The sequence below is a fragment of the Wyeomyia smithii genome, chromosome 2 (genome assembly GCF_029784165.1).
Source record: "Wyeomyia smithii strain HCP4-BCI-WySm-NY-G18 chromosome 2, ASM2978416v1, whole genome shotgun sequence".
Taxonomy (NCBI): domain Eukaryota; kingdom Metazoa; phylum Arthropoda; class Insecta; order Diptera; family Culicidae; genus Wyeomyia; species Wyeomyia smithii.
The window spans coordinates 218,612,190-218,626,738 of record NC_073695.1 but is presented as its reverse complement, the minus strand read 5'-3'; the positions used below and the strand labels follow the sequence as shown (position 1 = coordinate 218,626,738).

Below are 14,549 nucleotides of genomic sequence, written 5' to 3'. Positions count from 1 at the left end.
ACGCCATCAGCAATTCACAATTTTTTGAATAGTTCTTTTGTCGCTTCTCTACAAAATTTAGCGAATTAGCGATTAGGGTTTCGAAGGCCAAAATTTTAGCGACGCTAACAGTTTCGCTAACCAACTCAAAAATTAGCGAAATCACTAAACCGCTAACTGAATATTAGCGTCGCTAATAAGCGATTAGCGAATTAGCGGAATAGTGCCCACCACTGGGAACCAGTTCCTAGTGCAATCCCTCAATTCCTCACGACCAATAGTATCGGAAATAGAAGGAGCGGGAGCGCACCCAACAGATTTACTGATTGTTTTACCGGTTTTACCACGTCCAGCCAAGTGAATCCCGAAAAATACTGGCTGAGATGGTTGCATTTTCGGGTGCTTCGGACTACTATCATTAGGCCAAAGCCAATCTACCGACTGACAATTTGACTTAGAAATGAAGTGCTGGATTTATGTTTCATTTATTGTGACAAATCGCTGAGAAATTTTTTATTACGCGTAATTAATGCCACATTCTCCGTCGAATGTTTGACACGTTATTTTTTTTTATCAATTGTTAAAAAATGCGGCACCCACCGCGTGCGCAGCTTCTGCTTCTTTAGTAGGGCAACGATAATCATGATATTGAGCAACTATAAGGTTTAGTTGGCTGGAGCAAATGTTTCGTAATATTTATCAAGGTATCGATTCTCTTTAACAGTATTTTTCAGGAAGGAATACTTAATCAAAACACGAAATCACTTTTTTCCATAATAATCAAAGTAACATCACTTGGAGAGCAATACCTTGAGCAAAAGTGAATAACATAACCTGAAGAAGTGAACTAAGATAATTCTATTACTTATTTTTTTTTTACTCTCGCTTATTTACCGTCGGTCTAGTTCCGCCACTGTTGTGGCCAATCACCGACGCCCAGGGAGACGACTCCACACCCAGGACCCTAGCTCACGACCCGTTTATTAACGGACCGGCGCCAACGGCTTTACTTCCTCATGCGATGGAAGGCGTGATCCCAGAGATTTTTCGCCTCAGAAAATCTTACGGTGTCGGCTAGGATTGAATCTCGACCAGTTGGGTTGGTTGTGAGTGGATCACGCCACCTCACAACCATCGACACCTATGTCGATGGTGGGATTCGAGCACAGGCGTCGAGCGTGGTTGGCGGAGACGTTACCAACCACACTAGGCCCCCGCTCGATTCTATTACTTATTTATCATATACATTTTAAGCGGTGCATGGTAAAAAAATACATCATATTTTTGCTAAGATTTTCCAATTTGTTTTTTGAAAATATTTTTCATAACGTAGAGAAAAATATGTTTTAAATAAAAGAAAAAATATGACAGTCTTCATGCAAATTATATAAGAAAATTGATGCGTTGGAAGAGATTTCAATGGTGTTACCTAGAAATGTAAACTTGAAATATGGTGATAGTGGGTTCAGTCAAATTTTATTTAATTGGTATATCGTATGAAAAATTTATGTGGTATTAGACCTTGATTCTTTTCTTAAATTCTAGTAGTAAAAAAAGATGATATCTATGATATCGGAGAAATATTTTATATTCTTGTGAACCAACGATATATGGAATTTTACATTGCGTAGCGTTTTTTAAAATTTATTAGTATTTGAACTTTTACCCTCTCAACATTAAACGTTCATTCTAGGTTTCACAGAGCGTACTCCTGTATACTTAATTAAGACATAGTCCTAACAAAAGCTATCAGACGATCTCCTTGTCAGATTTTAGAGCATAATTTATGCTTTTTACACGAAGATAGAAAAATCGTCATCTTATCCTTCTCCGTGGACAACCGAGGACATTGACAAACTTTCTCCCTTTCCTTCTTTTCGTCCACGGAGATATTTTTTCACACAGATTTTTTACAAGTTGGTTTTTAAAAAACAATTTTTGTTGTTTATTTAGTTATAAAGCTCAAAAAATGTCAGCAGAAAATAACAATACTGAACTTAGATTCAAAATTCAGCCTAAAAGAACTGAGAAATACACTAAAAAATCAGGGAAGGGCAGAACAGAAATTCATTGTAAATTTTGCTCTAATTGTTTCCGAAATTGGAAGAGACTAAAAAGCAAAAAAGATTTCGAGCGTTGCAGGGGCTTTTTGTTAATTGAGCGTCAGGGAAAGGCCGAAATCTACAAGCGAAAATTTACTTTAGGTCACCCCTAAAAACTAGTTTCTTCAAAGAAGAAAGATATCATACAAAAGTCCAATGCTGGAAAACATTACTAAACCCCAAAAGAAGTCGAACAGAGAATAATCTCAATTCTAAATTTGAGTGACTAAAACCATATTTGCTCAAAACGGTTCGAACTTAAGGCTGATACAAATTTCGAATTCTTTTTATGTCCAAGGTTATCAAAATTAGCAAAGGGGGTGGCAATAAATAAATAACACCGAGACGAAAAAAAAAAGAAATTTCTTTGATCAAAGTTTGTGTGCAAGTTATGACGCTTGTAACTTGCACTCAAATAAATGTTTAAAAATAACACTTTATTATTATTATTATTTATTTCGCTTGCCTTATGACGACCCTCTCGCTGTAACTGGATTTTTTTGTTGCTAAATTAAGCAATCATGCTGTCGGAAAACCTATAAAATGAACAAAACGGTTTGTGTTTTTTTTTCTTCCCCTTCCAATATTCAAAATTTTTGAATGAGGGGGGCGGTGACATAAAATGAAAATAAAATTTGTAACGGCCTAATTTCAAAAATAAAAAAGTTCCAATTTTAGTCCAAAACATGGAAATTATTTTAGAATCACAGTTGAAACCAAAAACGAAAATAATAACATAGCAATAAAATTTACATATTATTCACAAATAGATGCCTATTGTCATTTCAGAAACATTGTCAAGCGCATTTCAAACCCTAACAAGAATAACTCCGAGTTCAGCTGAAACCAGTCAGAAAAATTTACGAAAAATATAAGTGCATGCTTTCAAACTTTGTTTAAAATAACCAAAACCGTTCAAGAACACAGAACAATTTTAATTTTACTAAAGCGGTCATTGAAGCTAAAAAACACAGCAGCAAAATAATTAAAAATGCACTCTGAAATGATTGGAAGCTTACTAGAACAAAATATTGCGAAAAGGCTACAACCGAAATTAGTTCTAAATTGAAAAAAAAAAAACATCTGAAGTACATAGCAGACAAAAATAAAAAAGCATATAAAAAAATTGACCTCCAGTTAGTATATAATAGCTCAAAAAGGCAGCTATAAATCTGGGAAAACTTAAAAAAAAAACCTAAATTAATCCACCTAGTGGTGAGATCCAGCCTTTCTCATTCGAACTTATTATTTGTTAAAATAGATTTACACCTACACTTAAAAAATACACTTTGATAATTTCTGCTGGATTTGTTATTCTCTTGTTTTTGTTCACACAACTATACCGGACATTTAAAATATAACATTCAGACACATATGAACATACATTAACACATATACATGCAAATAACATTAGGGGTCTTCACATCGAGCTCGTATACGAATACCCAGCCGTAAACTGTGTATCTTCCATTACTCGTCAATGGAGGTGAGTATTTTTACGGCTGGGTATTTGTTTACGAGCTCGACATGAATACCCATATTAAATCCTTTCAAATATATGATGCGATTTTGTTTTTGATCGAGGTATAATCGATTTGTACTCGTATACTGCGTATAAATATTTAAATTGTTTATGTCAACTTTAGTTAGTAGATTTCAAATAATTTATAATTAAATGATGATGCTCAGAGGACGGTTTCTGGAAAACATCCTTCAATTGCCAAACATAATCCAATAAAGGTATATCCACTCTTTGGATTTTAGAATATTGATGTTGTATTTGAAAGAATAATTGCAGCATAGTATTTGAAATTTGACGTAATATTTGTACTAATTAAATAGATTTTCTATCATAATGACTCCTAATTTCGAACTTTGATCAAAGCAGCTAGTTTTAAACAGCCTTTGGGTTTTGTTTCCTTGTAAGTTTGAGGAACAACCTGTTCGTTTGACACATGTTTTCTTTAAATTAGTCGTGAAATCTTTGAGAGAATAGACTTTCAATATTTTTACAATTTAACACAAGTGTGGCCCCGAAGGTCAAACTAAAAAAAATGCAAAATTATAGCTTTTCCTGTGAATCTTTTTCTTTCTAGGGCAACTAATGCGAGCTTTAGAGCAGCTTTTTTTTCGATTTTGTCAACCAGTATTATAATCAAATGTAATGGGTACCAATAGAGCAACTGAACCTTCAATTTAAAATTAAGATTGTTGAAATCAGTCATGCCATCTTTCGCAAAACGAGTGAATTTAAAAAAGTTTTCTGTACACGTTTCTTTTCATAACCTTCGAACTACATGTTCAATCACCATAAAATTCGTTATTTAGGGGTTTTGAAGACAGTCCGTTCATTTGATACCTATTTTGTTCAAATCGGTTGTGTAGTATCTGAGATAATGGAGTTTCATAACTTTTACATTTTGATACATAACAGACAAAGTTACAGTCCGATAATAATGAAATTCAATAGGGTCTTATCAGACAACTAGACCTTTCTATTGCAACTTATTTTGTGAAAATTGGACCGTCCATCTTTGAGAAAAGTGGGTGAGTTCAAGCAGTCTTAGAAACCTGTTTCTTGTCATAGCCTGATTTCTCATTATTATACATAACGGACAAAGTTAAAGTCCAATAACAATAAAATTCAATAGGGTCTCATGGGGCAACAAGGCCATCCGTATGACACTAATTTTGTCGAGAAAAAAACGTTCCAGCCATCTCTGAGAAAAGTGAGTGAGTTTAAACAGTCTTTGAATCACATTTCTTTACATAACTTTTGAACCACATGTCCGATCCTTATAAAATTATTTTACGAATGATTCAAAAAACAAGCCCGTTCTTTTGATACCAATTTTGTTCAAATCGGTTGTGTAGTTTCTGAGATAATGAAATTTTGTGATTTTCACATTTTGATACATAACCTCGAAACGAAAAATCCGATTGCAATAAAATTCAATAGAGTCTTATGGGGCCACTAGTCCTTTTATTTGCAATTAGTTTCATTAAAATCGGTCCAGCCATCTCTGAGAAAATTGAGTGAGATTGGGAGACCGTTACATACATACACACACAGACACACACACACACATACAGAAAATGCTCAGCTCGTCGAACTAAGTCGATTGATATACGAGATTCGACCCTTTGGAGCACTCTTATACCTTTGGTTTTCTCAGTGATTGCTATACCTTTCTAGGAGAACGGCAAAACAATCTTAAGGATTTTTTCCTTATTATCAAAATAATTAAAATGCATGAACACTCTCGTAGATGTAGCTTAAAACATGTGGAAATACTTCGAAAGAATTGAAAGAATGAAGAGAATAAATTCCAAATTCTTTATCTTTGAAAGTCTTTGAAGGCTAGAAAAAGCAAAAATGGAAATAACGGTTGAAATCATTTTAATCAGATAGAAAAAGTCAAAATAAAATTTGATCAAAACCTCAAACAAAAATGGCTGAAAAACGCTTCTTAGGTACAAAAGAAACAGAAGAAAATAAAAATTCGTCCCAAAATATATGAAAAATTTCACTGAAAAAAGGGATGAAGCAAACCAGGTTTCTCGAATCAATCAAAAAAGTTTGAGAACACTCCTAAAGTCCAGAAAAAAATAATTAGGTAATTCTAACAAGAAGAAGAAACCAAAAAGAAAATGATTTAAATTCAGTCTAAAAGGGCAAAGCAAAAATTTATTCCAAACTATGATCCGGAACTTGATAAATGACACGATCATACGTATATTTTATACCCGTCTCTATTTTACAGTTTCCAATTTATTCTCTGTTCAACTTGGGAGATGCACAATTTGCTTATTTATAATACATGGTACCGATTTTGACCAACATTCAGTGCTGTTGGGGTCACGCACAAATGTGTGTGGTTTACTTCAACAGGGCACAAAATCTTGATTTTAGACCATTAATTTAATCAATTATGGACCAGGTGTTTGTATAATAGTACTCTAGAATATATTTTACAATTAACTGAAATAAGATTAACATATTTCTGTATATGATAGCAGGGAATGTTGGGTATAAGCAAATCATAGTGGGCAACCCTTCTCTTCGCGCAAATGTGTTTGAAAACACAATTTTTTAATAATTTTCTGAAGCTGAAAAAATGATAGAAACTATATTATATATTTCAACAGCTGACAGATGTCATTGGTTTTGTACCATTAACTAACATTCTGCAAGAATTTTTTCACACTTGAGCCAACTATAGTGTAAGTTGAATAGTAAAAACCTCGGTTATGGTAATTAGCGAAAAATTTTTTTTGCAGAATTTTATTCTTTGCTAGAGCAGTACAAGCCATTGCTAAAAATGGAGGACTTATCGAGTACATTTGCTGGACAGGACCTTATACAGATAACTGAATTCGAAAATGTTGTTCAAAAATACTTCAAATGATATTTGAAAGTAACACCATAAATTTTCGTTTTTTTCCACCGCACAAGTGGTTTGTAGTAAGTTATGTGTATTGAATACTAAGATTGGAAATCGGTTTGAATCAATGTAGAAAAATTCTGCAGGGGCCAGGCACATTTGTTCGTGGTTTGTGTCATAAATATAAAGTAAACGAGGCAAATTTTAAATAGGAAAAGCTGTACGGAGCGATGTAATGTGAAATCAAAACTATGAATTTTTGCGGGATTATTACCTACCTAAAAGGCTGAGAAAAAAAAAGTAAAGTTAATCCTACATATGAATAGATGAAAAAAAGTTACCCCCTTTTTTGCTTGTCTTTCTTATTTGATCTTTGTTGGAATGTATTACTAGCAGAAAAAATAAACTTGTTCAGTTTCAAATGAAGTAATTTATGAAAGAGTGATGAAAGAGCTTGATGGTTGAAAATAAGATACATTATATTGAGTTTTTAAGTGAAACAAAAGTTGCAGAATGTGTGACCTGACCGTTACCTGTCCTATTTTATTTCGAAGTCATTAACTAAGAACTATTACAAATAGATTTAGCGAATCTGTAGGTTTACGCTAAATTAACATTCATCGCATTTTATTCCAACCAACCGCAGTTAAAATATATAAAATTTATTTCATTCAAAATTAGTAAGGACGAACCGATTAACTATTCAAAAAACAACCTTGTGAAACCATGGGTTTCCATTTGAGCGTTCAATCGACGTATTTATGTTTACGCTATTCCTCATCAGATGTCCTTTTTTGTTTTCTCTAGATCAGCTATACTATCCGTGATTCACCCACCGGAGAAGCATATCGGCCACCCTATTGTTGACTGTGGCCGTTCGATCGTCAGCATAAAGGGCTATTCCCACTGCTTCCGTTCCGGGACCGGGCCGTGGCTGTTCCGTGTGTCGTCCGGGCTCGTTTGAGATTGATTGCATGCGTTCTTATGAACGCATTCACACCGACGCGCCGTGCCCAGACCGGGGCAGCGTTGAGTTGCCGTCGTGCTGCCGCAGTGCGAGAGAAAAACTATCGTTGCCGACGATACTTTGTGTTGGCCGGAGAGTGCACGGAAGGCACTCGGGTGGATGCGTGTATGTTGTAGTGACATGTTTCGCGCGGAGTGAGCTGCGGTATGAAAAAAAGAGAAAGACGTTCTTTCACATACACACATCAACATTTCTTAGCCAGAGCGCAGCGCAGGCACGGTTCGTACACGGTGCAGTGTGAATGCACTAAAGTCCCGGACGGGACACGGACACGGCCCGTGGGAATAGCCCTTAACTCTAGTGTGTACGCTCAAATTGTGAGCATGAGAAACCCCGCAAGCATCGATGCACTCTCGAGGCGGCTACGCGAGAGAGCGGGCGAATGTTTATGCAGCTAGCAGCTCCAATACATTTGTGGTATGCTTGCATGGGTAGAAAAATGGCTGGCAAAGAAAAACAGTATACAAGTGCATACTCGCATCTCTGGTGTGCCTCTATACGGTTGAACTCTTGCCGTGCCGGAGAGACTGTGGCTGTGGCGAACGTCGTCGCCGCGCCGCCATACACGGACAGCAGCTGGTGGAATTTCATTATCTGCTTGGTTGCCGTTTCAGTTTTGGGCCTTTCTCAATTCGTGCTCGACTGTCGGCTGAGCAGCATCGCAGGCGCGTCGCAAGTCGGATCTTTTTGCGGTTTCGTGTCAAAATGTTTTCCGCTTGAGTGGCGTCGCGGTTTTCCCTACGGTTGTCGTCGCTATTACTTCTGTTCAATTGCATTATTCTGGCTCGGCCGGAACTCTACGGTCGAAAAAGAAAAAAAGAACCGGACAGGGCAGTGCATCTCGTATGTAGCATTTCCATGAGCAAGCAGCGGCGAGCAGCGTTGCAGTGTGGAGGCGCGGTTTCATTGCAAATGCACTGATGCGTGTGTGACACATCCGAGAGGGTCTCCTTCGGTGAGCACATGCACTTTGTAGCCCGGTTTTCCAGTTTGTTGTTGAACGTTGCAATCGGATGAACTTTGGCAGATTGTGAGAACATTTTTCGAGATGTGCCGGGAACACTTTAGGGGGTCATGAGTATGCGATAGAATCTCCCATCATTTTCTTTCTACGTGGTTTGTGCATTATTGCGTTCGTAATTATCGGAGTGAAATGGTAATGTTGTCGCGATAAGTCTTTGTTGATTGCCGACCGGAGATAGTCGACGTAAGTGTGAAATTGTGCTGTAAAATCTTACATCTTTCGTAGCGGTGGGGTGCGGGCAGTGACAGTAAAAGAGTTTCTAATTTTCTTTTCTCGTGATTGCTTTTGAGTTTGCTGTGTTATTCATAAATAATTGATCCGTGTTGAATTGTTTTTCTCTATATTGATAGATAATAGCTCCAGTGGAGAAGTGATGATGTAAATTGATTGAAACCATTGTGCGAAGAGAAATTTTTGTTTTCAAGGTGATCGTAAAATTCTCGTCAAGGTGTTGAAGTTATTTCACTAAATGTTTTGACGGAAAGCTGAAAAATCAAGTGCTTGATATAAAAAAAAACTAGTTCAGCGCAAGTTGTTAAACGAAAGCAGAATTACAAGTGGTAAATAAAACGAATGCTTCAGTGTAAATATATGTTTACATAGCACTAGCGAAACGAGGCAACGAACGCCTTCGAAGCAAAAGAAACATATAACATATCTGAAGGAATCAAAACCGGATCGGAACAAGTTTAGTGCGAATTTCATGTTTTATGCATAGTCTACAACGTCTCGGGTTAATCCCTCTGCAGGTCAGCAAATCAAGCTGAACCGATAGCCCTAGAGGATTACGACGTAGATTTACATCCGTCTTGAACTGTAGATAGGATTCCGTGGCGGATTCTGATCTCACATCCCGCGTGCGTGTGGTGAAAAAAGGGGTCAACAAGGAACTTTTGTGTGTGCCACTGACACGGAACCACGCGCGAGAGATATCCTGACAGCGAGTAGTAAGCCAGCTCGTGCTTCTGATGCGACTGTAGTAGTGAAACCTGGCGCAGCATCCAAAGTTCAAGGTCGGTAGGTATTTTGAGTAATGAAATGCTACATGAATCCGGTGTGGATGAGCGAGTGGGAGAGAAAGGAAGAGAGAGAGAGATCATTGAACATGATGAGCGAAAGAGGGTGGCAGGCTTGCGCTTTTTATGACTTCGGGTTGACTGACTATACTGTTCGTAAGGACACGCGATGGTTGCGGAATATGGCAAATACGCATTTTGACCAACCATGAACTGTCGAATATGCATGAATATAGTATTGTTATTAGTTTGATAAAGGAAAAGGGGTAGTATTAAGACACTGTTAATGATTATGAGTTGGATAATATAAAAAAATCCAAAATATTTCAATCAATCGATGGTCAAGCGATATCTTTGACAAAGTTTTTCTTGTAGAAAATTACCACAGCTTGGTGGCTACTGATAACGTAACAACTTGGGAATAAACTTTCAATCAACTTTTTATTGGAAATGAAAATAATGTGCAATTGATCGTCTTAATATTGTTTTTCGCTGTTTTCGTTGCATAATTATTGGGTTGTTCTTACGGATTTTTGATTTTTATATATCAGGTAAAAGAATGTAACTTTTTGAGTAGAACCTGATTTTTTTTTCAATTTTATATCGTTGTCCTTCGATTTTTGAATGAAAAATAAAAATTGTTTCTTGAATGAAAAATAAAAATTGTTTCAAAATCATTTTCATAAACTTTTCTGAAATCGACTGCATATGACACGAAAACTTTTTTTATTTTACGGAACTGCTTGTATCAGCGCAGAATAATGACCTTGTGCATCCTGCAGGCAAATCAGGAAAATCTGAAATAAATATGTTGTACAGGACTTGACCCAAGACTGAACTTTGAGGCACACCTGCTCTGACAGGAAATCTATTAGGTTTTGAATACTGATAGACAACCTGCAGAGTTCGATCGATCGAGTTCGAATTCGATCAGTTAGATAATTTTTTAAAATTTTGATTAAAAAAATTGCAATTTCGCAATTAAACCTTTATGCCAAACACTGTCGAATGCTTTTTCTATTTCTAAAAGAGCAGAAATTGGCGGCCTCTATCGGGACTCTTGCTAAATGAATAATAAATTTTTACTGATCGTTCCTCCGGCATTCTAGCTACATGCCCAGCCCACTGTAACCTGCCGTGTTTTATCTGCTGGTACACTTCATGGTTCATGCGTCTGCGCCAAACACCATTTTCGAGTTTACCATTTTCGAGGTTCTACGCTCAAAAACACCAAGAGCTCGTCGATCAACCTCTTTCAGTGTCCATGCTGCATGGTCATAGAGGGCCACCGGGAGAATCAGTGCTTCATAGAGTGCTAGTTTTTATCACCACCGCAACAACAACATCCGACGGGCTACCACGCTCTCTACCAGTCACCATGTACTTCGTTTTGGCAGAATTTATGACGAATGCAATTCTCGCAGCTTCCTTCTTGAGAGGTCTGAAGGCCCCTTTCACCGCTCTACGGTCGATGATGATGTTGTTGATATCGTCCGCAAAACCTGGGTGCATGTGAGACTTTATCATGATAGTGCCGCTTCTCTGCACGTCCTCCGTATAATACCTTTCAATGCGATGTTGAACAATAAATCTGACAGCTCGTCACAAATTAGCTAAAATTCCGGAAGTGTCCGGTCGTGTCTGGTCTCGAGGCTGTCAGTGTCAGTAGGGTCGTAGCGCTAGCCCCGCAATTGTCCTGTACACTTAACAGTTGGCTGCGAAGTCTGTGTATAAAAAACAGAAGGCCGAGTTTCGAATCGGAATGACACCAAGGCTTTGCTTTGCTATTTTACCCTGACACTTGATGTGGAACCATCAAGGATGGCATGAATCAGGCTAATTAGTTTTGTTGAATAACCATGCTCGCGCATTATCTGCCATAACTCAATTCTCTCAACTGAGTCGTACGCTGTCATGAATTCTATGAACAGATGGTGAGTCTGCAAGTTGACAAAAAAAGTTGTTCCCTCGAAAACCATATTGGTATTCGACAAAAAAGATCGATATATCGAATGCGAGAGTGAATTTTTTACACGGTATTGAGATATGCCCCGATAGTTAAAACAGTCCAGGCGGTGGCTTTTTTTGTTGATAGGGTATATGAGACCCTCCAACCAGTGCGTAGGCGATTCTTCATCAGCCTAAACCTTCAGCATGATCTGATGAATGGCTCGGTACAGCTATTCGCTCTTGGAAAGCTCGGCGGGAATGTCGTCCTTTCAGTTGCTTTGCAGTTCTTCAACTTTTTCACTGCCTTTTTCACCTGGTTGGTGGATTAACAGCTTGTCCATTATCCTCAATGTCTATCCTGTTCCTTACGACGCCTCTGTCTTTCTAACTTTTCAATAGCACACAAAAATGTAGTTTCTAATGCCTGGCCACCTCTGATTTATTGATGATGAACGAGCACACTAAAGTCTTTTAATAATATTTCTTAGCAAAAATAGAATTATGTACACCATAATAAAACAAAGTAACATCGCCAAACCAATGGCAGTGTGCATCTCTTTGATGCGCGAATGTTATTCTACCGTTTGTTTTGTGTGTGAGAGCCGACGGTCGTTTCACATTCACGAGCAAAAGGCTACTGCGACGCACACTAACGAAGCGAATCAAATGAAGGTGTTGACCGTTTACAAACCTAGTCGCAGCAATAGAAATTATGTCATATAAAATTATTGCCAATTTACGACAAAAATCGTTAGAATCTCGAATTGCTACGATAAGTTCCTTTTATAGTCAGAAAGTATCAAATCATTCTCAGTGTGCAATTCCTGGTGATCTTACTTTTAAATGGTCGATAATTTAGCTGGTCACGTCCAAAAACCATCAAAGAAGGAGCTTGATACTTACTCCTAATAGAGACAGAGGGATCCTTTGCATCTTCCACAAGTATCAAAAGAAACGGCTAGTACTAACGGTAAGGTCTAGTACTGATCCACTGAGGATGCTAGTGCGATCTTCATCAAACAAATGCGCGCACGTTATAGCTATTTTGTGGTCTCTGGCCATCGGAAGACATTTGATTTAAAACCGCGTCATAAATGCAGTATCGATATACAAAAAAGTCGAAATATCTAATTAATTTTGGTTGTTTAACAATCGCTCATCGCTCAAAACCACGCGTTTCAATCTGTGCATAGGTTTTTATCTTCTCTTGAAATGATAAATTGCTTCGTGTAACACATGCCAAACCTTGTAAACAATCGGTAACATCGTCGGAAACAGAAATAACAGCGCATTGCCTTTTTCGTGGTGTGACGTAAATCATAGTATTAAAACGACATTCTCTCTCTAATTCATCAATAGAGCCGAAACGTAAAATCATTTTTTACAATCTTTCACTTGAGTCAGTTATAATTTCCATGTTTTGCAAGTATTTATCAGAAAATATGTTTATTCTATGACTCATCTAACACACCTAATGGATCACTTTAGAGAGTGATACTAATTATGAAACAATTCATTATGAATTAAAATAATTATAACATATTTAGATTACTATTTAGCATAGGTAGACTGCTCGTAGTAGCACTCCGTGATTGGTCGAACTAACAAAATTGCAAAATGAATCAGATGAATGGTGCTTGGGACTAGCATTACATTCTCATTGTGCAACTGACCAATAACGACGCTGGCCACGACCAAAAGGCGGTACTACTTGGGAAGGAAAAGGATGGTGATGCTCGTTTTGTTTAGAGACCGCGGGTTCCACTGCATCTCTACGAGAATCACGGGATGAGATTTGTAATAATATAACAATGAGCAGCTCTGGAAACTTTTTGGTACATGAATATTATACGTTACGCGGAACTAAACTTCAAATATCACAAAGGCTGTTGTGCGGACAGGACTATTCTTGGGCTAAATTATCTTACACACGACATGTGATACGCGAAGTATTTCCGTAAATACTGGATACGAGAAAAATTATAACCTCCAAATAAGAATCGTTTTCCCTCGAACCAATTACACCTATCTCGCGAGCTACCCCGTATTACTCTCAATACAGATAATCCTAATTGTGATTTGATTAGTTAGAATTATAGATATTTACTAACTCAATAGCTTTTACATCACCAGCTTTCCTTTGAAAACCCTGTAAGCATATCAATTTCCAAAAAAAGTTCAAAATTACTGACTGGACTACAGGGTGACAAAAAAGTCCGGTCACATAGGAAAATCTCAATATTTCAAAGAATAAGAAGAAAATCTGAATCTGGCTTTCATAGCTTTATTCAGTAACTCATAAAGATACTTCACAGACGATATCTCGGAATTACACCACCTTTCTCTGATCGAACCAGCTTCAGACGTCTCGGAAAGTTGTCGAAAGCGGCGCGCACGTGCCCCATCGGCATCTCGTCCCAGATTTTCGTGATAACTCACTTGAATTGCTCCAAATTTGTTATTTTATAGTCGTTCAGCTTCGAAATCATGTATCCCCACACGAAATAATCCAGTGGATTCAGATCCGGAGACGACGGAGGCCATTTATTCTTCGAAATGAAATCGGTCAAGTTTTCCTCACACCACGCCTGAACAACCTTTGCGGTGTGGGATGGGGCGCCATCTTGCTGGAAGCAGTAGTAATCGTCTTCAAACAATAGTTCAGCTTGAGGCAGAATATTTTCTTCATAACCGTGTCCTGGTAGTACGCTGCGTTGATTTTGACCCCTTCATCGATGAAAATAAGAAGCAGTTTACCTCTCTTGTAAATGGCTCCCCAAACCATCACTGACGTCTTATTTTGGAATCGGGGAACGTTCAGCTTGTCCGCAGGAGCTTGCTGGAGGTTCTCACTCCAAACTCGATCATTTTGGCGATTGACTGTTTGCTCCAAAACGAACAGCTTCTTGTCCGAAAAAATAATCTCGTCATCTGCGCGCCAACCGAGCAACTCCGGCGACCGTTGGTACCTCTTGTCCTTTGTAGCTTTGGTGACCCCATGAACCACCTGTTTTTTGTACGGTGTAAGTTTTAAATCCTTGCGCAGAAGCAGGCGGATTGATTCTC

General features: G+C 37.8%; 1 protein-coding gene across 3 annotated transcripts in view; it reads left to right on the top strand.

Annotated features, from left to right (window-relative positions):
- Positions 1 to 8,108: 8,108 nt before the first annotated feature.
- The window catches only part of LOC129721140 (probable WRKY transcription factor protein 1), a 242,582-nt gene continuing 236,141 nt past the window's right edge, over positions 8,109 to 14,549 (top strand). Inside the window, exons 1-2 of one of the 3 annotated variants that reach the window (XM_055673333.1) lie at positions 8,109 to 8,700; positions 8,868 to 9,530. The gene's annotated coding sequence lies outside the window, so the exon portion shown is untranslated. Of the gene's footprint in view, positions 9,535 to 14,549 lie in introns of all 3 variants that reach the window. The other 2 variants (XM_055673331.1, XM_055673332.1) reach the window with 2 other exon arrangements.